Source organism: Manacus vitellinus, unplaced genomic scaffold (assembly GCF_001715985.3).
Source record: "Manacus vitellinus isolate BGI_N305 unplaced genomic scaffold, ASM171598v3 scaffold_4_pilon, whole genome shotgun sequence".
Lineage (NCBI taxonomy): Eukaryota > Metazoa > Chordata > Aves > Passeriformes > Pipridae > Manacus > Manacus vitellinus.
In genome coordinates this window covers 4,642,418-4,668,074 of record NW_021940604.1, presented here as the reverse complement: position 1 = coordinate 4,668,074, position 25,657 = coordinate 4,642,418, and the positions used below count along the sequence as shown (strand labels likewise).

The 25,657-nt window shown below is 35.8% G+C and overlaps 1 long non-coding RNA gene across 2 annotated transcripts in view; it reads left to right on the top strand.

Annotated features, from left to right (window-relative positions):
* Positions 1 to 25,657, top strand: part of LOC108640692 — a 74,116-nt gene that overhangs the window by 31,894 nt on the left and 16,565 nt on the right. For both annotated transcript variants that reach the window (XR_001921409.1, XR_001921408.1), the window contains exon 3: positions 10,833 to 10,880. This is a non-coding gene — a long non-coding RNA (uncharacterized LOC108640692). The remainder of the gene's footprint in view (positions 1 to 10,832; positions 10,881 to 25,657) is intronic.

Sequence of the window (25,657 nt, the reverse complement as noted above, 5' to 3'; positions counted from 1 at the left end):
AACCAAAAGAATGCATTGAATATGGCAATAAGCTTAGCACATGCACTGTTTTGGCAACAAACAAACTAAGCAAGGTAGTGTATCTAATCATTACTATACAAGCAAAAATAGTGATTAAGAAAGATACATCCCCAGTTACCCTGCTAATACATTATCATCACCCAGACTGCTTCATTCGCTGGGGAGCCCAGGTCACAGAGAAGGGTTGGAGAACCAATCTCGGTAACTGGGAAATCCCACGCAGTGCATCCACTCACAGGTGAGGTCTCCATCTTTCCTGTGAGGGGGTCCAGCTTTTATAGGGCCAAATTGGTAAGTCAGAATGACTTGCATGCCAAAACATCTGGTGACAGTCTTCTTGACCACCTGAGACCAGGGCTTGGCCAGAGCTCAGGTCTAGGTTGGGGGAGGTTCCTGGGTGAGATTCCTAAGGTCCCTAAAATATCTTGCAGTCACGCGAGTATACCAAAATTTCTTAAGCATCCAGTTTAACAGACAAGATTTAGAAAAAGATGTCTCAAATATATGGTTTGACATAATAATGCTAAGCAGTTCAGCTAATCTATGTATAAGGTTCATACTTAGTGCAAGCAATCTAAGTTATATATGAGGTTTGCCCATTTTCCTATATCAAGTAGGGACAGTACAGGATTCATCTGTAAGTCAATTCTGGCCTATCTCAGGCCCTAGCACTTCATCATGACACTTCAGTCAAGAAATTCTTTCTAACAAATGCTGAATGAAGCCTCATAGATAAGCTTTCCAATTTACTAGGCCAAAAGTACTTATTTGTACTACCAAATAAGATTCTCGACTGGAAACTTGAGAAAGACCTTTTCCTTTGTCTTGTGTTTTGAAAACTGAAGGTTGTCTGGAGCACAGAAAGACTCAATCCAAATGATGTATAAAGGATAGGACCACTATAAGTGCAGCACTCTTCTTGAGAAAGGTTTGCTTTCAGAACTGTAAAGTACAAGGAATATGAGTTATTATTTCCTTATATATTTTTCAAATCTTTAAATGCAGAGATTTGCTGTGGTGTAACATTGATTTAACAGAGATTGTTTCTACTTAGAGGGAATAAGATCATAGTACATCCAGTAATAAAATAGATTCAGGTGATTTCACCAGTACCTGAGTTGTAAAAAAAAAAAAAGAAAGAAAAAAACAACAACCCACCTATATATATTTCTTGTCAAATTTGAGCATTAATTATATTTGGGGACTTAATAAAAATAATGGTGCTTTGGTTAACTGACTTTGCAGAAAGGAGTATAATGTCATTAAGCTGAATAACCAAATGTTGTTGTATCAAATATGTTGTATCACACTAAAATATTACACTAAATTTCAAACAAGTAGCTGTTTGAAAGAGAATTAAGATTGTGAAATGTAAGATGTCAAATGACAAGTGATGCCTGTAAAATGTGTAGTTTAAGCCTTTGTGCACATCTCAGATAAGCAGTTCAGTACCAACAGGTTGATAAGCTGACTTCCCACAGGCATGTGGCAGAGCACACCTGCAGATGAGCTGCCTTATCTACAGGAAAGCTGTTGCTGTGACATCCTCACCTACAATGATACTGATAGCAGAGAATTATTTAGGAAAGGAAAGAATTTTTTTAGGAAGATGAAGAGTGATCTCAGGATGAAATAATTCAATACTGCCCTAGATTATATAGCTTGTATAGCTGTATAACCATAGCACAGTTGCAGATTTTGGGACCAGAATAGTTTTGAGCAACTCATCTTAAATCCATGTCTGTGATTCTCTAAGAATTTGATGTTTCATACTTAGATGTTTGCAGTGGAGTGGTTTTATATATTGCAAAAATATAGATGGAGAGAGAAAGAAAATATGAACAAAAAGAGAGTTTGAAATTGCTGTAGTAAATAAGGCATAGGAACATAAGCTAATGACCAAGTATAAAGCAGAACAGTGTAAAGCCATTTAATCACTCACAGTCTGAAGTCCCTAATATGCAAACTGGAGCAAAGTGTAGACTAATTCATAATTCTGATAATTCATAGTTTATTAAACATTGTTGTTTCTGTTGTTGCTGCATTAGAGTCAATATTATGAGAAAGTGAAAAATGTTAGTTTTCTAAGATATAATCAACTAAACTCGAAAAGGCGTGAAACCATTTCAGACTTGCTTCCTAATATCTTTGAAGTCACAGAAATGCACTATTTTTCCAGCTACTTTTAAAGTAGATAAGAAAAATAAACAAACAATCATTCATTTAAATACCTATTTCCTATTACTTTTTCTGGTTTTTTTCATGTGTCAGGGCACATTCAGCACATCAATGAAGTGTCTTACTGTGATACAAAACAGTTCTTGGATTCTGAATTTGAGAGAAAGATGAGGAAAAAACTGTTTTTAAAAACTCCTTTGAAGAAAAGAGCTAGAAGAGGAGATAATCCTTATTCCATTAAATATAATAAAAGCTATATGCAGAGTCCATCAGGGAGATGTATAATTAGATGATGGGGCTGTCACAAACACTGTCTAGAAGACCAGTCTAGACTAGGCTAGATCAGATTATTTCAGTGTAATTCCTCTGTAAAGAAGTGTCCTGAACACCTGCAGTAAAGACAGACAGCTCTTGTGACACCTGGGAAGCTATATAATTAAAAAACTCTGTCTTCTGTTCAGATCTAAAATTTGGAATTAAGTTTAGTCTAACCACATGATCACAGTTCCTTTTTAATTGTCAGCACTAAATTGCTGCCAGTAATATAATAGTCATCAGCATCACCTTATGGACATTTCAGAGGTGATCCCTTAGCAAATATTTTTCATCTCAGAAAGTATATTGTTGCAAAACTTGAAGCTGACAGTATAGTTGTTTTGTAGCAGACATTGAAAGTTACCACTGCTGATATTAAGATTATGAAATTCACATATCAGAGGCATATTATTCATTACCTAGAGATAGTAATGTTTTTCCATTATGCTTGGAAACTAGTGCAGTTACTTCTGGTTGTACTACCGTAGGTTTTACATGTTGGTGCACATGCAGTGTTTACTCCTCATTTAATGTCTTTTGCATCAATCTCAAATGTGAAGCCCACAGATCTGGCTTTCTTGGAATGTGAAGAGCCCTATAAAGTCCTGGGATTTTTGTGTGTTTCTTTTTTTGTTGTTTTTGGTCATTTGATTCTGTGGTTTTTGGTTTTCTGGTTTTTTTAAATGTTAATATAGATGGCAGATGTTCTCCTGTGACAAACGATGTTTTAGCGACAACAGAGCACCTGGGAGTAGGAAAAGGATCATTTAGCAAAATGTTGCTGTGACAGCAACCAGTGTACTATTTATCACCATCTAGTCAAATGAGTTATTTAATTTAGAGCACCTTCAACAGTATAATATGTTGAGACACTGATGAAGCAAAGTTATACTCTTCTATTTTCCTACTATCATTTAGATGACTTCACTTATAAGCATCACACAAATTCTACTTTGGAGCAATTTTGCACTGAGCTGTAGACCCTAATACTTGAACTAGAGAAACCCGTTAAATTCCATAAAATGCTTCTGTCCTGCCTTGAAAACTATTGCACTGTCTTGCCAATGGGTTTAGTTTCTCACAGAAATATCTTTTTCACTTCAGAATAACTGCTACATCCAATAAAATGTTTTCAGTTTCTTCTAGCCAAGTTATGCTCAAATATCAAATGCATAGATAAGCAATTAATCATACTTTCTATTATTACATACACATACATGCAAAGTCCATTTCAAAATTACATTCAGTCCTTAATACTCTATCTTTAAACGGGTTTCTTGTAATTCCAAAACAAAACAGAAAGGCACCCATTAGAAGTGTAGGCTCTTAATCCACAAGATACTCAGAAGCACGTGCATCTGCTGCCCATCCAGGAAAACATATGAAGAAAACAATTGATATTAGCTCATCTGAGCCACATGAGGGTATGCACTGTCTTTAGAATATATATCATCATATGGTGTTTACCACTTACAAAATAGATTCTTGCAAATAAATCACTACTAGATAAAAGAGAAGACTTCTGCAAGACAGAAGTGTTCACAATAAATTAAAGTCAAAGATAAAGTTTAGCATCTATACGAAAGGAGAAAAGGGAAGCCAGTAGAACAGTATGGAGATTCTAAAAATGTGTATACAGCTTTGGTGTCAGATCTGGTCCCAGATTCTTTAATATAGAAACTTAAATCTGCACTTATTCTGTTCTGCAGTACAGCACAGCCCATAGAGGTTAATACATGTATATTTCCCAGATATACAAGCTCAGTAAAACTCTACTAAAACGTTGAAGATTCATTATAGCAGTTTCTCTCTCTATGTTTTCCTATTAATTTATTTTTACCCAATCCTCAACTAATGAAATATATGAAGAGTTTGCCTATTAAACAAAAAGAACCACTAGTGGCTTGAAAACTTCTTAACTTATACTGTTGTTTTTTTCTTTTTTATTTCAGTTAATGCCAAATTTTTTAATCTGACAGAATAAGCCTGTCAACCATCTTAGTCAATTTAAGAAAGTAATGAGACAAGAAGAAAAACAAATACAATGAGAAAATGTACTGCATCATATTAAGAACCAAAAAAAAATGATCAGTGGAAAGTTCATGTTAATCTCATATTTTTAATTAAATTACTATGTTTAGATGATTAAATCATTATATCAGCATAGAATAATTCAATTAAATTTGATTGTGAAACCTTAAGGGGAATTATTTTGTGTTTATTTTTAATTTAAAAACACAGAAACAAAAAAAAAAAAAAAGAATTGAGGAAGAGTGAATTTTCTTTCCATCCCACACATCCGTTAAAATACCTTTCAGCAAATTTTAGGAAATTACTTTTGAAAAATCTTGTAAACACAGGCAGATGCAGAACTAATTAGTTGATGTGTGATGCAATGGTCCTGAACATGTAGAGGATGTACAAAACATCTGGGATTAAAAGACTTAGATCACATGAATAACTCTGGCCTCACACGAGTAACTCTGGCCAGTTCAATTTCCATAAAAAAGAAATACTTAAGATTGCTGTATAAAAACAAGAATAGCAAGTTGAAGCAATGTAGAAATCCCATTATGACAGGTTGAGAAAGGGTCATTAGGCTAGCTGAAACAAAGTCTTCAAGCTTTAATGTGAAAACAAAGTAACTGATTGAAGAAAACTATTTTCACATACACAAAATGAGATTTAGTCAGTATATTTAGCTAAGCTTTTGGCAAGTCTCACATTAATGGAGAACACTGGTGATCTCACAGTTATGAAAGAGGTATACTTACTGAAAAGTTGATCAGCTGAGTACATGGTACCTAAATTGCAAACATTCAGACCTCCTTGAACTGTCAAGACTTCAGTGCAAGGAGTTCAGTTTTGTTCATTAGCCCCAAAGCTGAAATGGCAGCACATAATTTCAGTTTAAAAGATATTTTATCTGACTGGGAGGAAAAAAAGCTCTGGTGTGGAAAGAAACCAATATGTGCAGTTGCTGAAATGAAGACTAAACAGTCTACACAACTAGCTTAAAAGATCCATGTTATTGGGAAAGGGGAGTTTCATGCTCAGTTTTGGCATCAAATTAAATTCACTTCCATAAAGCATATAAAAAATTTTTTCCATCCACTCCTGGCATCTCTAGTGAAAGTGACATATGACATAAGCAATTATTGTGACAATCTGTATTTGAAAAGAGACTCTGACAAATTACTCTCCAAAACTTTTAATTGCTTTTTAGTACTTTGGTAATAAGCTAAATGCAAATCACTGAAAGAAGATTTTCCAGTTGTGTAAATATTTGTATGATTCATTCTGCAAATAAAACAGTGGTAAATGGGAAAGTCTAACTTTCATTATTTTCTATTCAACTAATTAAGCAATTCTATATAGTTAAACGTGATAAACACTTGGAAGAATTTTTATAGACAGTCAAAACCAGCATAAAATAATTTCTAGAAATCTAGAGCTTTTTAATTTCCTTAAACTCCTAAAGATAACATAGCTGTTCTTCATATTGTAAATATTGTTCATACAATATTTAATATAATCAAGAGATTCTGGCATGCAGCATGCTGCTGTGAAGGATAACTCAATGGATCCTAGGGTGTCCATAATTTATGGACTAATGTGATTGACTTCTAGTCACATTTGCATACCAGCCGTATTTTGGTTGGCGCATGCTCAACTAGAACTCAGCAAGATGTATCGCCCTTAGCTATTGTGTGTTATCTGTCTTCCCAGAGACCAGTTGAAGCCAGATGGAGGAATCACTGGTGCCTACTGCCTAAGCAGAAAAGGGGCGGGGGGGATACACACCATCACAGGGGGTGTGAAAACAAAACCTTCCTCACTGCATTTCTCTGCCAAGTTCAGGGACGAAACAAATACTTTGCATATGTATGTACTAGATTAGTATTGTCAAACTGGTACTAAAACTCTGATAATTATATTTTGATAGCTTACCTGCATATCAAAATTTTATTGCTGTTGATCAACAGCTGGTTTCAGCTACTCTGCTTTTAATATAAAACACCTGCATTCTCTAAAATGTCTTTTGCCAATGAAAACATCAAGACTTCCAAAGTAAGCTGTCTTGCCTGAAGATAAATCATGTTGTATTACACATTTACAAATACAATTTTACATTACAAAAAGTATGATTTAGAGACTGCATTTTCAGGCAAAAATAAAAATACATATAATCTTATTCTCTTTATTACAATTTATTGTAGCATTCAAAAATATGCAATCTTCAGGTATTGAATTTATATTTTGTCTGCATACTAAATGTTACTGGGCATTTTGTTTCTTAGATTAGCTACATTTGTTAACCTGGGCATATACAAGAACTAATTGATCTATATATATGAACACTTGCTGGTAAATGCAAGAACAATTTTTGGGGTTTTTTGTCTTTTATAAGATAAGAAATATATATAACAATTATTAAAATTGTTTGCTGTTTGACCTGAGTCATGCAAGTGATGTTGCAAAAGTAGGAGGAGTAGTTGTTAAACCAGACTGTTGTGCAGCTATTGGGAACGACCTTGAAAAGATGGAGAAATGGACTGACAGAAGTTTCATGAATTTCAGCAAGTAGAAATGCTGAGTTCTAGCCCTAGGGACAAATAACTCCAGTTATCAGTACAGGCTGAGACTGGTTGTAGAGCAGTTTGGCAGAGAAGTTTATGGTGGTGCTGGTGGGCACCAAGCAGAATCAAAGCCAGCAATGTGCCCTCATGGCTAACAATGACAACAACCTGCTGGGCTGCAACAGGAGAAGTGCTGCCAACAGGTCAAGGGAGATAATCCTTCCCTTCACCCAGTTCCACTGATACACATCAGTGAAATGGGTTCCTGAAAAAATTTTCATTTTTTCAGAAGAGTGCTGAGCTCACTGAGATCCTCATTTCAAGGCAGCAGTGGATGTGTTGGAGTGAGTCCATTGAAAGGCTACAAAGAAAAATAAGCAACTGGAGTATATGCCTTAAGAGGAGAGACTGAACAAGCTGGAACTCTTCAGCCTGGAGAGGAGTGATCTTATTAATGTGTATAAATATTTGATCGGGGGGAGTAAAGAGGAGAGAAACAGAATCATTGAACATCTCAAGTTGGAAGGGACTATAAGGATGATTGAATCCAATTACCCACTTATTGCAATGACTACTTAAAACTAAACCATATGACTATGAGCATTATCCAGATGCTCCTTGAACTCTGACAGGCTTGGTACTATGACCACTTCTCTGGAGATCCTGTTCCAGTGGCCAACCGCCCCCTCAGTGAAAAACTTTTTCCTTTTCCCCTGAAGTAGCTTTATTCCATTTCCTTGTATCCTATTGCTGGTCATCAGAGAGAGGAGATCAGCACCCTCTTCCTCTGCTGTCCCTCTTGAGAAAGTTGTAGGCTGTGATGATGTTACACCTCAGCCTTCTTTTCTCCAAGCTAAACAAGCCAAGTGACCTCAGCCATTCCTCATAATTCTTGTCCTTGAGACCTTCAACCATCTCGGTCCTTCTCTTTTGGACGTGTTCTAATATTTTGATATCCCTCTTGTATTGAGGTGCCCAAAACTGCACCCAGCACTCAAGGTAGGGCTGCACCAGCACAGTGCAGAGCAAGGTGAAACAATCACCTTCCTCAACCAGATGGTGATGCTGTGCCTGATGCACCTCAAGACATGATTGGCCTTTTTGAATATCAAGGCACAGTGTTGACTCATGTTCAATGTGACACTGAACTGGACCTGCATTTCTCTTTCCAGGGGGCTGCTCTTCAGCTTCTTGTCCACCAATTCGTACCTATAACCAGAATTGCCCCATTCCAGGGGGAGAATCCAGAATTTGATCTTGTCAAATTTCATACGCTTGGTGATTGCCCAGCTCCCTAGTTTATTCAGATATCTCCATAAGGTCTCTCTACCTTCAAGGGAGTCCACAGCTCCTCCCAGTTTAGTATTGTCAGAAAAATTACTTAATGTACATTTGATTAAATGTTCATGATTCTTCTCAGTGATGGCCGGTGACAGGACAAGAGGCAATGGGCACAAGCTGAAATATAGAAAAAATTTCCAATTAAGTGTAAGAAAATACTTTTTACTTTGAGGGTGATCAAACACTAGCAAAGGTTATCCAAAGATATTGTTGGGTCTTCACATTTGGTTATATTCAAAATCCAGTGGGACATAGCTGGGGAGTGGGAGAATGGGCAAGGCAGATTCAGCATTATAAGGTAGAAAATAAAAGAAAACAGAGAGCAGAAGATGAATAGCAAATGGAATGGATTATAAATAGGCCAGAGATAAAGGAGGATCAATATTTTCAATGTGCTGCTAAAAGAAAGTTGAAAGAAGTCTATCGGTAAGCACATGATGAAGTGTTTTCCTGACAAGACAATGTCCTAGTTAATAAAAATGCAGAATATCCAACTTGTGAGAAGGTTACTACCATATTCACCACAACTCAAGAAAATCTATGCATGGCAGAATGCTCTGTGATTAACAACTCTTTTTGTGAAGGTGTCTGGAGACAGACAGTTATGTATCTGCACTACTCTAAGCTGTAATAAGGGAGTAGCTGTATTCAAAGAACAAAGCTTGACATTTATCTTCTCTGAAAAAAATAAAAAGATTAAAAGCAAATAGGGTTTTGGTTTGTTTGTTTTTTGGGTTTTTTTGACAGCATTGAAACTCCTTCGTGATTAGCTAGAGAAAAATATTAAATATCACTAAAAGGTCATAAGAACTTCTGTGGTCTGAAAACTAGGAGGAGCACAAATTGATAAAGAGATTTGGACAAAAGTATTTTAAAAGTAATGTGCTAACAGATGACATTTTTTTTGGAAAGAAGGAACTGATAGAGATGCGGAAGTATAAGTTGCCTTTCATTTTATTTTGAAAAAATCTTTGTATAGAAAAGAAAAAAAACCTGTCATGAATCCTCAAGTACTTTTACTTGAGTAAATGTAAATAGTTGGTATGAATAGAAAATCAGCTTTTCTTTTGTTATAAAAAGTGACATTTCTCAAATAGTAAATCAACACTTCATAAAACCTCCATCCCCCTTAGTCATTCAAAAATTACAGAACAGAAATAAGTATTTTAACTGTCTAATGATAATTTCATGGGGTTTGCACTGCATAAACATTCTTTGTATAAATATAAGCTCAACAACTTCATATTTTGATTGTAGATATAAAGATGTTTTGACGTTTTATTCTCTACAATTTAGTTCAGGTTCATCTTACAAAAAAAGAGAATTTTTATTTTTTCAGAGACTCCCAGTCCTTTCTGCTTTATTGAAGAATTCTTCTTTCAGAGAGAGGGGAAATATCTTTCTTTTTTTTGAACTTTGCAGGCAGAGATTTTAACTCTAAGCACTGGCAGTTGCTGAAGTTTAAAACCTTTGAATTAAATCTGGTTAATACAGAGAATAAGTTAAAAGCTGCTTGATTCAGTTTGGTAGGGTTATTTTATTCAAACAAATGTATTAAGTCAGAATTTATAAAACTGTTAGACAAAAAATGTGTCAAAAGCCTATAATATAACTTTTTAAACATTTTTGCCAGTGGATTTCCCAAGAAAATGGGAAGCATGAAGAAACTTGTATAAGTCTGTAATGATTAAGATAGCAAGATTTCTTCATGGCAAGTGTTTTTAAAGCTTTGAACTCAAGACCTTCTCAAACATTTTCCTTTCATTTTTCTATAGAAAAAAGTCCAACAGTTCTCCATAAATATCAGTTCACATCTTCATTAAAACAAAAAGCAAAGAAGATCAGAAGAGCAAATTATTAAACTACTAGATCCTTTGCTTAAATTCCATAAATCTGCTCAGCTCCTTTTTGAACCTCAAAATACTTCCTCTTTCCATGAACTCCTGTGGCAGGAAGCTTCAGATATTCATGACCTGCTGTATAAAACCATACTTATATGTCTTTTGGAATTACTATCTATCAGTTTTACCAATCGTCCCCAAGTTCCAGAACTGTGAGAAATGGTGAGTTACAGTACCACTGTCATCTTATACAATACTTTCATGGGTCTGTAAATCTGTTATCATATATCTCTTCAGGGTTTCCCTTTGTAAACCAAAAAACCTAAGGTGCTTATTCTTCCATGACTGGTGAAGATTCCTCCAAACTGATCATGACTTGAAAATACTAATTCCCAATGGTCTTTAAATGGTCTCTCAACAGACCAAAACCCATTTTGCTAAATCATTTTTGCAGAACTGACTGACTCCTACTGCTTTTGCATAAAATTGATAAGACATGAATTAGTTCAAAGGACTCCTGCTACCTAGATAGGAAAATGTTATCTCTATTTTTCAGATGGAGAAACTGAAAAGTTGAAGAGGCTTCCTAAGGCCACAGGGTAAGGTAAGGACAGAGCTGGTGCTTCAGCTCTCCAATGCCTGTCTTCTAGTCTAGAATTATAAATGTCAAACATCCTACATAGTTAATGCATAGTGAACTTATGTGTTATTAAGAAGTATCAGACTAACAACTCTGGAGAATAAAGTTTCATATTTATACCTAGACTAGGTACTGTACAGTTTTTTTCAAAAGGTCATTAGCTATAGGTGTAAAAATGACCCAGATCAAGAAGCGAAGTAGTGATCGAAGTATTGATTTTGTCCCGGACTTCCTACAGGTTCTGCACAGCAAATATCCAGACTTTCTTCTCAGTTTAAAAGTATGATACCAAGGATTATTTCCCCTGTAATATTACATTGAAAAGCATTAGCTTTTCAGGAAAGACGTGAAGTAACAAAAGACGTGAAGTAACTGAAGTACACAGAATGTCCTCTTGGTAGAATGTGAGGAATCACAAGAGCCACTTAATCAATGCTGCTTTCACAGAAGGTAGGCTTACTGTCACACCAAAGGCAACCCAATTTCCCCATAGGAAAATCCTTAATCATTGGTAATCTTAATAACAATGAGCAATCATTATATAGTATACTATTGTAATTGCTAATTGTTATTAAGATTACCAATGGCAACCTGAGCACTACTCTTTGTTTAAATGTAATTAACTCCAATATGAGAAATAAACAAAGTGAAAAAACAGCACCTATAGGAAACAAGTACTTGCAGAAATGAGTGCAAAGAGACAAAATTTACCATCTCTGGAACCAGATAGAAATTGATGGACTGTATTTGAAGAATAATATTTAAAAAAAAAGTACAGAGGAAAGAACTTGGAAAAGTAAAAGAAATGAAGTCATTCTTGTTCTACTTCTGGCCACTGGAAAATGAACACCTTGTTGTGCCACTTTTTGTGAAACAGGGAGTTGCATTTTGGTATACACAAACAAAATAGGTGACAGGAAAACATGGTTCTACTTGTTATTCATAGTTTCAGGCTATTAAAAGGTCATATTGAAAGAGAAAGAAACAATTCTATGCCAGGATGCTCATGCTTTGGCAGAAATATTGCAAATATGGAAGTGCTGTATACAATTTAACAAGCACTGAAATAGAGGCTGGATGGTTCTTTCTCCTTTCTATTGGTCACCTTCAGGAGGTTTTGTCCTTTGAAGTATTTGAAAGAACTGACTCTACAGAAAAGTATGTTCATATTTTTCTTAAGGAGTCTAAAAAGCCATGACTTAAACAATCTTTTGTAACTGGTAAAAAATGTACCTACATTGGTCTTTGTAGAGCATCATACAAGCTCTCCACGTGGACACCACTTCACAAATGTAAGGTGACACATGTCCAGAGCCAAAGATTGCTATTTTCCTTTAAAGAAATTTCCTGAGGATAAAGCGGTCATTATGGTCAAAATCCAGTCACTAAAGAGTTTTTCAGAGAGACATGTCAGAGAGAGAAGCAACTGTTCCTTTAGTAGTGAATCCAAAAAAAATCCAGTATAAAGAACTGCTCATAGACTTTTGGATCTTTAAGCAGCAAGGTTTATTCAACGTTAGGAGCAAGCCAGCTCGCGCTGGACAAACTTGCTCGACTTGAAAGTGCAAAAGCAAGCTATTTTATACACTTAGGATACATGGTTACATCATTTAACATACATATTAATAAGCAGGCTAGTCTCTGGGCGGAGTCTTTCCAGACATGCGCAATCTTCTATTGTGGAGGTCTTCTCCTCAAACCTTCATCCCTCTGGTGGTTGCCATGGATGTCTTCCTCAATTTGACCTCTTCAATTAAGTGACCTGAATTCTTCAAGCTTGCAAAATCCTGGCTCTGGGCCTTCTAGGTCTTATTCAAGCGTCTAGTTTACCTAATTTATTACTCTGTGTGTACTACTCCTATTCTTTCTATAATAAGGCCTTTGGTCCACTGAGCAGAACAGAACATGATATTAACCAGTGCTCTTAAAATGTTCTTCTAGCAAAACAGGTATTGGGGTTTCTTAGCAGGTCAAGATATCTCAGTTAACTCTTTTAGGCATGGTTCCTGTCTCAGCAGCCCCACTGCAGCCTCACTGTGCTGGAGGCTGGGCAGGGCAGAACAGGCTCCCCTGATGTGCTCCTGTGCCCTGCCTTACAGGGTGGTTGTGCAGGTACTCGGGGGCTGACGCGCCAAACTGCTCCGCAGCATCCAGAGATGTGCAAGAGTTTGGAAGAAGAAAAAATCAAGGCTAATAATGAAAGAGTAGATACAGTGCAAGTGTGCAGTAGATAATGATTCAAATTCTAAAAACTACACCACAGGAAATTGCCTCTGTTGCTGAATTATTACAACAACATATGATATCATTAAGAATTTTTCATTAAGGACTTCTCTGTGAGCATGAGTGCAACTTGATCTTGCTTAGTCTGTGGTATTTAATGAGTTACTCAATTATTATACCAGAGTCTGTTAAGAAAAATAAAGTGCTGAAGGTCTAAATTGTGCTGACCTACATAGGGAACCCCAGGCACCTACAGTCAGAATGGATTTATGACCATCGGTTACACTGGCAACAGCTTTCTCCTGGTTTTTACCACATGGCATGTTCTTCCTCAATATAGCATATCATCTTTCACAGGCTTACTGTGACTCTCCTGTTAATGTAATAAATACTTTTTCTTATTGTTGACTAGAACTCTTTATTTTGTCTTCTTATAAACCATGCCATACATATGGATTTACATCCTATATTTAAGAATACTTTCTCCTCCTGATGAAAATTACTTTTGTGTTCCTGAAACCGTATCTTCAACAGAGAGGAATAACAATTCAATCACCCTTCATAGGTGTCAATAAAAACAGAATTTATCATGAGAAGAATTTCTTTTGTTTAAAGCAGGTGCTGTATATTGAGCACATGGTGTTTTCCATAGGATATTCCACATAGTTTTTGCAGGATATTATAAAGCAAACTGAGAGCAATTAATGTTGATGAAAAATAATGCTAATAAAATTATCTGCATGCAATCACTGAATATCTCTTTGTTAAACCTGATGTACTGTTGGCACAACATCTCTGTTCAGGTCACCAACACTGGAAGGCTTTTGCCCAGCATTGACATTTACTTAATGCTATGTAGGTCAGTTCAAAGCAATATCTGATCTTTAAGACATAAATTATGAAAGGAATAATTCATATCAAGACAAATTAGAGTCTTTTCAGCATACAGTACATAACATGTTCTAATAACAGCATTTTCATCTATTCATTAGAGACATGAATCTCAGAATTAATTATTCTACTTAAACAGTGAAAAAGACCCTGAGACCAGAGAATACAGAAAGATTCAGAATTATATTTTATATCAACAGCAAATATAATTCTGTGTTTAATACTTATCTTTCAGGGGTTTAATACTTCAATTTAAAATTATTTTGGTATTACAGTAGGTGGATAATTAGTCTGCTCTATCATTTGATGCCATAAGGTCCACCTGTTTTTTTCTTATTTTCCCAATTTTCTAAGTTTTATAAGAAGTAGAAGTAGATTTTAGAAGCAGCAGTCCTTATTCCTCACCCTTTAGCACCCTTTAGTTTACACATTCCTCAACCCTCTTACCCCATTCCATGCTCCCCATATCAATTCTACCCCTGAATTCAGTAGAAAATGTTTTGTCTTTTTTCAAGGCAAGGCCTAGGCTGTTTAGAGAACACTCATATCCTGGCCTGAACAACAGAACACAGTCAAGAACTGGGTGACCGTGTACCCTCTGTACTCTGAAGATGATGAAGATGATGAAGAGGTGGTTCCAAAAGCCCCCAGACCCAATTCCCAGGGGGTGGGCCGGGGGTGGACCAGGGCAAAAGCTACGGGATGGACAAAACTTGGACTGGTCAAGCAGTATTATAAAATATAACATCTCAAGCACAGCCTGAGCACACGTCCTGTAACATCTATGCATAGGCACAAATTAAACCCTTTCCTTATCTCACCCTCAATTAACTGCTTTGGAGTTTTTTCTTAGCAATATTTTAGGCATCAATTGAATTTGATTTTTAAGAAAATCAGTCAAGAAACAATCAAAATTAAAAAAGGAATAATGAAGGAAAACTACATAATAATATTAATGGGAGTAGTGATAATAATATTAGTGATGATTGTACCAACATGATAAAGGATAATTTTTTTATATGTTTTCTCATTTAACTGGTGTGAAAAACTGTTGAATTATTCTATTAATACTACTACAACTTTACTAATTCTAAAATTCTGTATTATATAAGTAAACAGTCAAGTGTTCCTGTCTCCTAAAACATAAGTTAATAGGTGACATGCTTATATCATGCGCAAATAGCGATATGTTGGGTTAGTTTTTGTATCCTTTGTTACTGCAATGAATTTGAAGAAGCACAGCAGTTTACTCAACATCTCATAACCTCCAAGAATCACTAATTTTAATAATTTTGGTCAAAGTTAGTACTCTTTGATTGGATTTCCTCTTTAATTTAAAAGTAGTGTTACTGCTTTCTTGGTTTAATTTTACAAACATTTCTTAAAACCTTCCTGTGTTTGCTTTCTTTGTTGCTATTTACTTTCAAGGTGACACTGAATTTTTTTAAAGAGAAAATCTATTACAGACCTTCATAAAGGTTTTCTGCTGAATTAGTGCTGAAAAAACACAGAATCTCACTGGGGATCCATCAAACACCTTCAAATAGCCTGAAACATCACAAACGTTAGGATGGTTTACTTTTGGTAATGCAGCTGAATTGCTTGGGGTTTATTCCCTATTTAAAACAGATAAAATTAATCTAACAGACATGGGCTAATATTTTCTGTGTCTATGCTGTAAGCTGTGCTGTACAGATAAGCTCCAGAAAAGACTAAAAAATAAATTTAGCCCAAATAGTTTTTGCTGTACATACTGCACTGTCACCCTCAGAATGTCAATACAATTGCTATTACCTTATAAGTAATTAACTTATGCACTGTCCATCTTTGTTGTCTGCTCTCATCCTTATCTTTCATTTACTTGGAATTCAATTAGTCTCATTTTAGTGGTAAAGAAATCATTCATTGTCAAGTTCAGCTAAGTAAATTTTCCTTTCCTAAAATAAAACCTGAAAATGTCTCAGAACAATTTACTGTTATATTATTCACACAGAATAAACATCATCACATCATCTTCATGATTATAAGACTTTGATTAGACAACAACTAATCCTATCTGGACGTTCAGAGGACATCTGCTGAACTAAAGGGTTTTCTGTAGTCATTTCATATGAGTACATAATATCTGGATTTTGTAGCATACTAAGGATGTGCAGTAATTCTTCAGTCATCATGATCCAAGGCAGGGATGATTGTATGGTAAGTTAGGGCCTTGTGATGGTCTGAGCATGTCCTGTGATTAAGAGGTGAGTGATATGTTATTTAAACATTGACTGTTCACCCTGTTTTAATGCTGTAGGAGCTACAACCATTAGATAGAGTAGGCTGTAGTAAATCAGAAATGAAACAGAAGATATAATTTCTTTGGTCTTTGGGTTCTCAGTCCCAGAATTAAGTATCTGTCAAAGGATTTGGAGTAGGTTGGAGGACATTTTCTGGTTGGCATACTGCAGAACTGATGACAAGCAGCCTACATTCCTTCTTACAGAAAATGCCAAAGGAAGGTAGAAGCTACAAAATGCACCAATGGAATAATAAAGGCAAGAGATTAGAAAATGCAGATCAGAGGTAGGTCAGGCTGGGGAAGACAACCCCTAAAAAATTTTAATTAAAGCCCTTGAGATCAAAGTTACGTCAGATTTTCAAAATATTTATTAAATGAATTTACCTCCTAATCAATAATATTTATGTTATTGATTCAGGTGAATACTCAGAATAAAAATTAAGCAAGTATGATACTCAAGAAGATCGGAACTGAAAGTTTACAGACTCCATGCCTTTCTATTCCTATGTTATACTGTATTGTCTAGGAAAGACCTGTGTCTGGAAATACACTTTCTCTCCTTTATTACCTTCCAGACTATTTACTGTGAAGAGCCACTGCCAAAAGTAGAATTAGCCTTACTTGGAAAGTGGAAGCTACAATGGCAGCTGTCCATATGTATAATCAAAATGCTTTTTAGGGGAAAATAAAAGACTGGTAAGATAATCCAAAAGTATTTTAGGAAAATAATGGAGTTCTTATATATTACACACCACCACTAAACTCAAAGAATGAAAAATATGGGTTTAGGGCTTTGAAGAACTGCTTATATAATTAAGCATATAAATCCCAAATAGCATTATTTTGCTATCATTGAATTTAAGATTAATAAGTAACAAATATCAAAGACCATTATCTTGCTGTCATTTAAGATTTCTATGACTTTAGAGTTTCTAAGTTGGACTTGAATGGAGATCTCAGAAGGATAGCAATTCAGCTATCCTTCAGCTATCTTAATATCTTTCCCTTTGTGTTTAATATATGGTTCTGACTATTGTCTAAGGAATTTTTTAAATCTTCAAATTATAGGAGATAGTATATAGCATGAAGAAGATCAACCTCTTTGCAGTATTTTAATACTGATGCATCGAAAAAGAGTTCAATTAAAAAAAAACAGAGAGCCTATAGTCTTTCATTATTAGAACACTAAATTGCACAGACTCATATCACTTTTAAGTGCTTTTGTTTGGTCCCCCTTCTCTGTTCCAAATGCAATATAATTGAATTAATAGTAAATCTGTCTGCATGAGGAGGAATGGTTAACCAGCCAAAATAAAACTATGTCTAAACTAAAATGTTCATAGAATGATTCAGAACCAATGTGCAAAAATGAGTGCAGGTTATATATTGTGCTGAAGTGGTGTTAAGACATGGTTTCAAGCAGTTCTAAGAGATAAAACTATAGAATATTTGCTCATTTGACATTCAGTAAAGATGACACAGTTTGGCAGTGCAACAAAGCAGTCTCTGGGACTCTTTCTGTCGTATCAAATATGTTGCAATTACAACAGCTGGTGCTGGTTCAAAGTCACTCAAGCGCCAGCAGATCAGTTCATAAGATCAGGCTTTTTAAAATGTTGGGTAACATCTGTCCACAACAAGGAATCTGCATCAGATCAGGTTTCATATGTCTTTCTACTGACATATAAAATCATTTTAAATTTTGATTTGTGTGCTTTAATATACGCCAGTGCAGTCACATGTTTGTAGTAAGGCAGCTTTGACCTTGAGCTACAGCTGTGGCCTGGCAAAGGAACAAGTAAAACATCATTAAGGAAGAAAGTGTGAGAAAGAGAAGAAAAACAGCTGCAGATAGAGGAATGTGTTTGGACATGAGAAGAGATGCCGATTATCTGTCAGGAGACAGGATGGGGCATGAGCACAGATTGGTAGAGACCAATTAGCCAATTAGAGACTAATTGGTAGAGACCAATTAGCCATGAGATACAGATGCATGAACAACACTACTTAACCAATGACATATATTATATTAGCGCGTGGACAGAGGAAAAGCAGATAAAAAGAACAAGTTTGTTTATAATAAAATCTTTTGCCTGCCAACCTGCAGTCTGAGAGCATCATTTAGGCCACCATCACATGTTCACAATTGTTTTGTATCTCACTGCCTCTAGTGCAGAGTTACTTGTGACTGTTGAGGTGCCATTTTATGGTTGTGGAACATGTTGATATGATAATTTAGAAAATCAACCCACTGCAATCAAGAAGACGAAAGATGATGCTACCTTTTCAGTCTTGTTTCCTGCTTTCATATTCAGTCCTTTCGGTGTGTTCTTTCTTCATATATGACTCTATTACTTGTCCTAAGTCCTGTAGATTAACCTGTTCAAGATCTAAATAATGACATTCTCTTCAGTTTTATATTATCATTCTGAACTTGAATTTTGTCCAAAAGCTCATATAATCAATAACCTGTATTGTTTGAACAAGGTTTGCTTTTATTAAAGAAAAAAAAAGGAAAAAAGTAGTGGAATGAAGCATAATAAAGTAAAAGATCCTGCATCTCTTGTTGGTCTTGTAATTGTAAATGCCCTACTGAGAATTATTATAGACTCACCAGCTCTCCTTGGCCCTATAGGATACACTAAAATTGAACCATTCTAATCTATTCTTTCACTTCAACCAAATACTTGAACTGATGAAGAGATAAAAGATGTATTTCAAAGTGGAAACTCAGTAACTGGGGAAACAGTTAACAGATACCTTGAAAACTTGAAGGTCCAGGGACACGACATCAACCTTTTGTGTACGATAATGGACAGATCAGTGTGGCTGCTCTTCTAATTCACATCCCTCTCTCTTCAACTGCTAGACTAATCCTGGTATATTTACCAGAGAAAAAACTTTAGCATGTCCCTACAATAACAAAAGTATCCACATCTGAATCTTTAAACACTGGATCTTTACAAAGCAAATTACATCATGTGCCATAGTTGCCTTTCATTTACTAATGTCATTTCAGTCTGTGACCGATATACCAACTATGCTACCAAAAATTTATATGCACTAAATTAGCACTGAAATACCATGGTAACCACTATTCTCTGTCTGCTGTTTCCCTGACCACAGAGCCTAACAATTCTACAGACACTATTTTCTTCTTGCACCCTGTTGCGTTTTTGCCCTTTTCACATTCATTAATTTCATATGTGTTTTCTCTTCTGGGGAAACTGTTTTCTTGTCTTGAGTACAAGATTATATAGTCAGCATAAATATTACTGGTTTACTGTGTGCTGTGTTTATGCTAAGTCCACTTGAGAGTCCCTTTATTAATTTTAATTGTCCCTCTCAGGATGAACTTTGGTTTCTTTAAAAGCCTGTAAAGAAATTGAAAACCCCACCACTTTGGTTTTTCAGCTATCTCTTTTCATCAATCTAATATGCTGGTGTTCTGTTTTACTGAGAAATTCCAGGAGAAAAAGATGAGTCAAAGTTTCCTGAGGCATAAGAAGTTGTACTTGTTGGGTTTTCTGAGCTAAAATGAACATTGGTATAAAAAAATGCCAAGGTAACTAAGTTGATGTAAGTTCTTCCATGTCAGGTAACTAACTTCATGTAAGAATATAATTTTTAGTTTATTAGTCTAGTGAACTTCAACCTGCCTTGACGAAGCAAATTTTCTCTGAACATATATTTCATTAAATGCTTTCAGTTAAATGTAAGAAATCACTTTCCTACTATATGGGTAGTGAAACAAAATCACGGGTTACCAAGAGAGGTTGTGGAGTCTCAGACCTTGGAGATACTAAAAATCTGACTGGATGCAGATTTTGTGCAAACTTATGTAGGTGACTCTACTTTGTGCAGAGGGGTTAGATTAGGGGATCTCCTGAAAGGCCTTCTCACCTCAGCTACTCTGTGATTTTCTGAACTGCAAATTCTGTGGAAATGCTCTGATTCCAGGCACCAGAGGATAAAACATTGCCTTATGGGCATCTCTCTGGCCAGTCTTGGTGTTGACCAAGTTGAAGAGAATCATTCCTAAAAGCAGTTAGCTTTGTTCAAGTATAAACCACCTATCAAAAGGGAGAAAAGTTAGACTAAACGGGATGTAAAAAACCCAATAAGTAAGATTTAGATTAACTCTTGATCTTTTTTTACTGCTTCAAACTGCATCTCTTTTTTCCCATTAGCTCTTCTATTTTCTCCTTTTCCTGGGAAACAATGTTTTTGTCATTTAGACAGGCTTAATGAAAGAAATCCACAGACAAGGCTGTAGAAACAGAAAAGAGGCAACAAAATAAATTGCTTAAGTGGAAAAGAAAACAACCTTTGTTTCCTAAGTTCTTGTTTTTCTATTTATCTTTCTTTGTCAGGCTTTGTATAGTACAAAGCTCACCTGAATTCTGGCTAAGTTATATTAGAAAGGCAGAGATAGAGGTCATGGGGTTGTCCAGAGTTGAAGGATGCCCCTAAATAACAGAATGTGCTACTTTCAGGAGCAGTAAGCTTGGGCTATTCAAGCTCAGTACACTATAATACAAAATGTTTTGGAGATTTGCTGACCAGATCGAGGTTCACCTCTCCATACCATATAACCAATGCTATATTACCAGAAAAAAGTGTGCCAAAGAAGCTGTCAAAATTTCAGGAAATGCAGAAGAAGAAGATACAGAGAAAGCTCATAATTTTTAACCTGCTAAGGTCAGAACATGATGTTAGTGAAAAATCAGTCTTGTATTAGAAATTTACCCTGATCCCCTGTAGTCACATTCTTTACTCTGCTTTATCTAATCAAATTTTGCCATCAGCCCAATGATACAAGTGAACAAAAATTAGCTGAATGCTACCTTCACAGACAGAAAAAAAATTACACTGTCTGCATGGAACAGGCAGGTGCTGCTTCCTTTTCGCATTCTTGAAAAGAAATAGATGCTGTGTCATTTATTTATCTATGTAGGTGGCCCAAGAAAGCAATCTGGGTGAGTTTTTTAACTTTGGCTTATCTGGTCTAATTCTCAATAAAAGGCTATATAGATTCCTCAAACTCTGCATGGTACAGTAGGATTTAGTGTAGAAATAGAGAAAGGTTAAGTACAAAGGAGCAGTGTGAGACTGTTCTCACCTATACTAGTATTTACTTGGGCTCATTTTACAGGGCTTGAATGTATTTGCAGTTACAGCTTGACAGGACTTGGGACTGAAACCAGGGAGAGAGGTGATCTTAAGCCGAACACAATATGGAAGAAGAGAACAGAAAGTACTTTAGTTAAAACTTTATTTGTAGGAGGAACAGGGGAGCAAGAGATGGAAAAGAAGAACAATCCTGCATCTGTTCTATACATGACAGAGAGACATTCTTCTTCAAAATTGTGCTGGGATTGTTATACTATCAGAAAATTTTCTTTCTACTTAAAATAAAACCAAACAAGAAACAATTTTAATCAGTACCTTCAGCCTACACCCATTTAAATTATGGTTCAGAAAGTTCTTAAGGAAAACAAAACAATTCAGGTGAAAATCTCCCCGTTTAATCATGGGTATTTGAACAACAAATAAATTGCAATTACCTTGGTAGATGCTGAATCAGCTTACCAACAAACACTGTAATAATAACTATTCTGAACCAACCTTTTTCTAAATCAGACAGAGGGACACAAGGGCAGAGCTGATAATATCAAGCATTACAAATGCAGCATAATAACACTTCAAGTTCTTATCCTCAGATTTTCTGAGGTGTTTCTCTTTAACACACACACATTATTTCCATGCCCATTACAAGCTGTTGACAGAAATGTTCTCTGCTGACTTAACAGCATTCTTCTGAAGGCAGGGAGTACTTTGTCCCCTGCATCTAACTTAGACTGTGTCTAATGTAACTGTTCTGCCTCATTTCCACCAGTATAACTTTTTAGAAACTAGGTACCAGCAAACTTGTATTGTATTTTTGATAATATTTGCCCAACAACTTACATGATGGTAAGTGTTTTTCACTACAGCATTAATGTAAGCAGTCATAAAGGTGGTCTGGTGTGTTGGGTCTGGCTGAACTGGAGTTCCTTTCTCCATAGTAGCCCTCACAGTGCTGTGCTTTGCCTTGGTAGCTAGAAGGGTGTTGATAATACACTGGTGTTTTGGCTACTGCTGAGCACAGCATCAGCACTGTAACATTTCTTCCTCAATTGAGGGTAAGATCCTGGGAGGGGACCCAAGTAGGCCAGCTGACCCAAACTGACCAAGGGAATATTTCAGACCATATCGTGTCAGCTCAGATATAAAAGCTAAGGCAAGGAGCAGGAAGGTGGGCATTCATTGTCTCCAATGGCTGCCTGCTGAGAAACCATTGCACGTGCTGAAGCCCTGCTTCTCGGGAGCGGCCGACCATCGCTGCTGATGGGAATAAACCATGCAATCTTTCACTTTGCTTCGCTTCTGCGCGTGCAAGCTTCCACTTTGCTTTTGCTTTAAATAAACTGCCTTATCCCAACCCACAAGTTGTTTTTCCACCTTACTCTCTCCCCTGTCTGGCTGGGAAGGGGAGTGATAGAGCAGCTGGGTGGGCATCTGGCGTCCAGCCAAGGTCAACCCACCACACCTGGTTAAAAAGAGAAAATTACTGAACAGAAGAAAATGGCTGCTTGAAAATATTGAGAGAGAAATTGCCTGCCAAAGCGGGAGTTGGAAGTCTCAGAACTAGGCCCGTGAACCAGAAATGTCCTTAAAAAATGCATCTGGTAACTCTGGAGGACAGCTGGGGTATCAAGAATCTCTAGACATCCTGAGATACCATCAGTAAAAACAAAACCAAGAAGCTCTAATGACAATTTATCATCTGAAAAAGTAGAAATAGCCAGGGAAAATAAAATTAGTCTTGAAGAACTGAAAGCGTAATTTAATTATTTAATTATTGGCTGTTGCAGAGGAAAAATCAAAATTAACAACATTATTGACTGCTTGAAGTGGTGTAGTCCTACTCCCTCTTATATCTTTAGGCTATAAAAAGAGCTTCATTTTTATCTAAAATGAAGTTTCTTTTTCTGAGAACTTCACATTCTATAATTAATTTTCCTTTCCTGAAAAGGTTGAATTTCACATGAACTTTTTCTACAAGATTTTGGACACTCACTAAGAGTGCCCAGATGACTCCGGACTCTGCAACATGGACCCTCTTTGAAGTGACTCTGTGTCTCATTGTGTCCACTTTGGTCCCACCTTGGGGTCAGTTTCGTTTGTCCTCACACCTTTGGGATGGTTGGATCCAACTTTGGGACTGATTTATCCTCCCCTTGGGATGGTTTCACCCTTTCTGAAATACACTTCACTTGATACCCCTTCTATATATATATATCCATAAAAGTAATCTATCATAAGCATATTGCTTTAATATTGTTGATAAGTTTCTTCACTAATAAGTTAATTATAACCTGTAATGTACCTACTTGGTTGCTGTTATTATATTGGTTGTTGCCATAGGATTGCTTGTTGCTGTAGTTGATCACTGTCGTGTTATTGATTGACATTGATTAATTATTGATTGCTGATAGTAATTTGTAATAGCTTGATATATTTATATGTATTTGCTTTATTGATCTAAGGTATACTTTCTAGTGGTGATTTCTGTGGATTTGTGATAATCTGCAATAAAGCAGAGAAATTTAGAGGATAAAAGCTTCCATGTCTTTGTGTATTAAGAAATCCTATGAGCCCAGTGTGGCACTCTCTGCACACCCATAGTCTTAGGTCATAACAGCTATCTATATGATTATCCACATCATATATGCATACATTGTATATGACTTTTTTTTCCTGTGTGTTGTGTCTTTCTTTACTCCTGGTAAAAAGAGAAAGAAATATTTTGATGGAAACTCACAAATCTACATGGTGAAGCTACATCAGTGAAACTCATCTTTAAACTCCAGATTTGAATTTTGCAGGCTAAAACTTTGATTCAACCCATTACTGACAAGCTCTGCATTTAGGAGCCAGAATTTGATAAGCCTCTCACTTGTATTCTTTTGCTTACTCTTGCAAACAGTAATTAAGTGTAATTATGTGGAAAAAGTGAGGATTGAAAAATGCACACTTGCAAACCTGACTTTCGAATTACGTTTAAAATATAGATTCTCTGATCCCTTTATTCTCCAAACACAGCAGGAAATTGCAGTGCATACTATTTTGTTCAGTGCAACAGATCTCAGGATTGATGTAAGAAGGGTTGTGTTCTATGCAGTCACATTTTTCTTTGAAACACATTTTTAATAGGGGTTCAAAAATAAAGGCATTCATTGCACAGAGAAACTGGCTTGTAGGTTTTAAAAATAAAATGATGCAACTATAAAATCATAATTTTCTGTGTCGATTCTTTGTTTCAACTTAGTTACTCTGTTTCAGAAGTCACTTATTCAGGAATTTTGCTGTGCCATAGGGACAAAATTACTTCTACTGCTTATTTCTCTGTGTAGACAATTACTTATGCTTTATCTTTTCAGTGAAACTGCAGACTTTCAATATGAACTTAGGTATCTATTTCACTCTCTTGCACAAAAAATAAGAAACCACCTATCTAAACTGTAGAATATGTAAGAAAACGTGATATTTATAAAGTTTATGTTTTGCTGTTACAGTAGAAATAACTCAAAATATAAAATGACAGTAATTGCATGTTATGATTAAATAGGAAATCTATATACAACTAAAAACTAAAGCATTTTGTCTACTCCCTTGATGTTGCCTTTGAGGTCTCAATAAAATAGCAATGGACAAAAGTGCAAATGTTCAGAACTTATTTCTTTATAGCTTCTCTGAACTCTTTCTGCCCTTTAAGGAATTGAAGAAGAAAGGGAAAACTTTCATAGAACTTTTCTGTACAATAAAACAAATTCAAAATAACCATGAAACACCTCTTTCTATTGTGCAATTAAATCCATTTCAAGAAGGAAATCATAAGTTTGGTTTTGCTCTAGGGAAATATATTTTTAATATTTCCACCTCAAATCTTTATTCCACAGATAAAAAAGACAATTTATTCTAGTTGAGGATAAAGTTGAAGCACACATCACAAATTAACAGAATCATGTTACAGATTCTAATGTAATCCTACACATAATGAACATTATAGCTCTACATATGATAAATGAAATTAATTCTGATTAAAGACGTGGAAGCACAAAAAAACCCCACCTGGAATATCAGTAGCAACAAGCTATTGTTTGTTGCTGTAAGCTGCCTCTTGTGTACCAATAAAAGTGGCTACTGAGTTCAGCCCAGTGCTGTGAACATCTTCAGCTGGGAATTAGCTTGTGATCAAAGTTTTCAAAAATGTATCATTTAAATATCAGATTCTTAA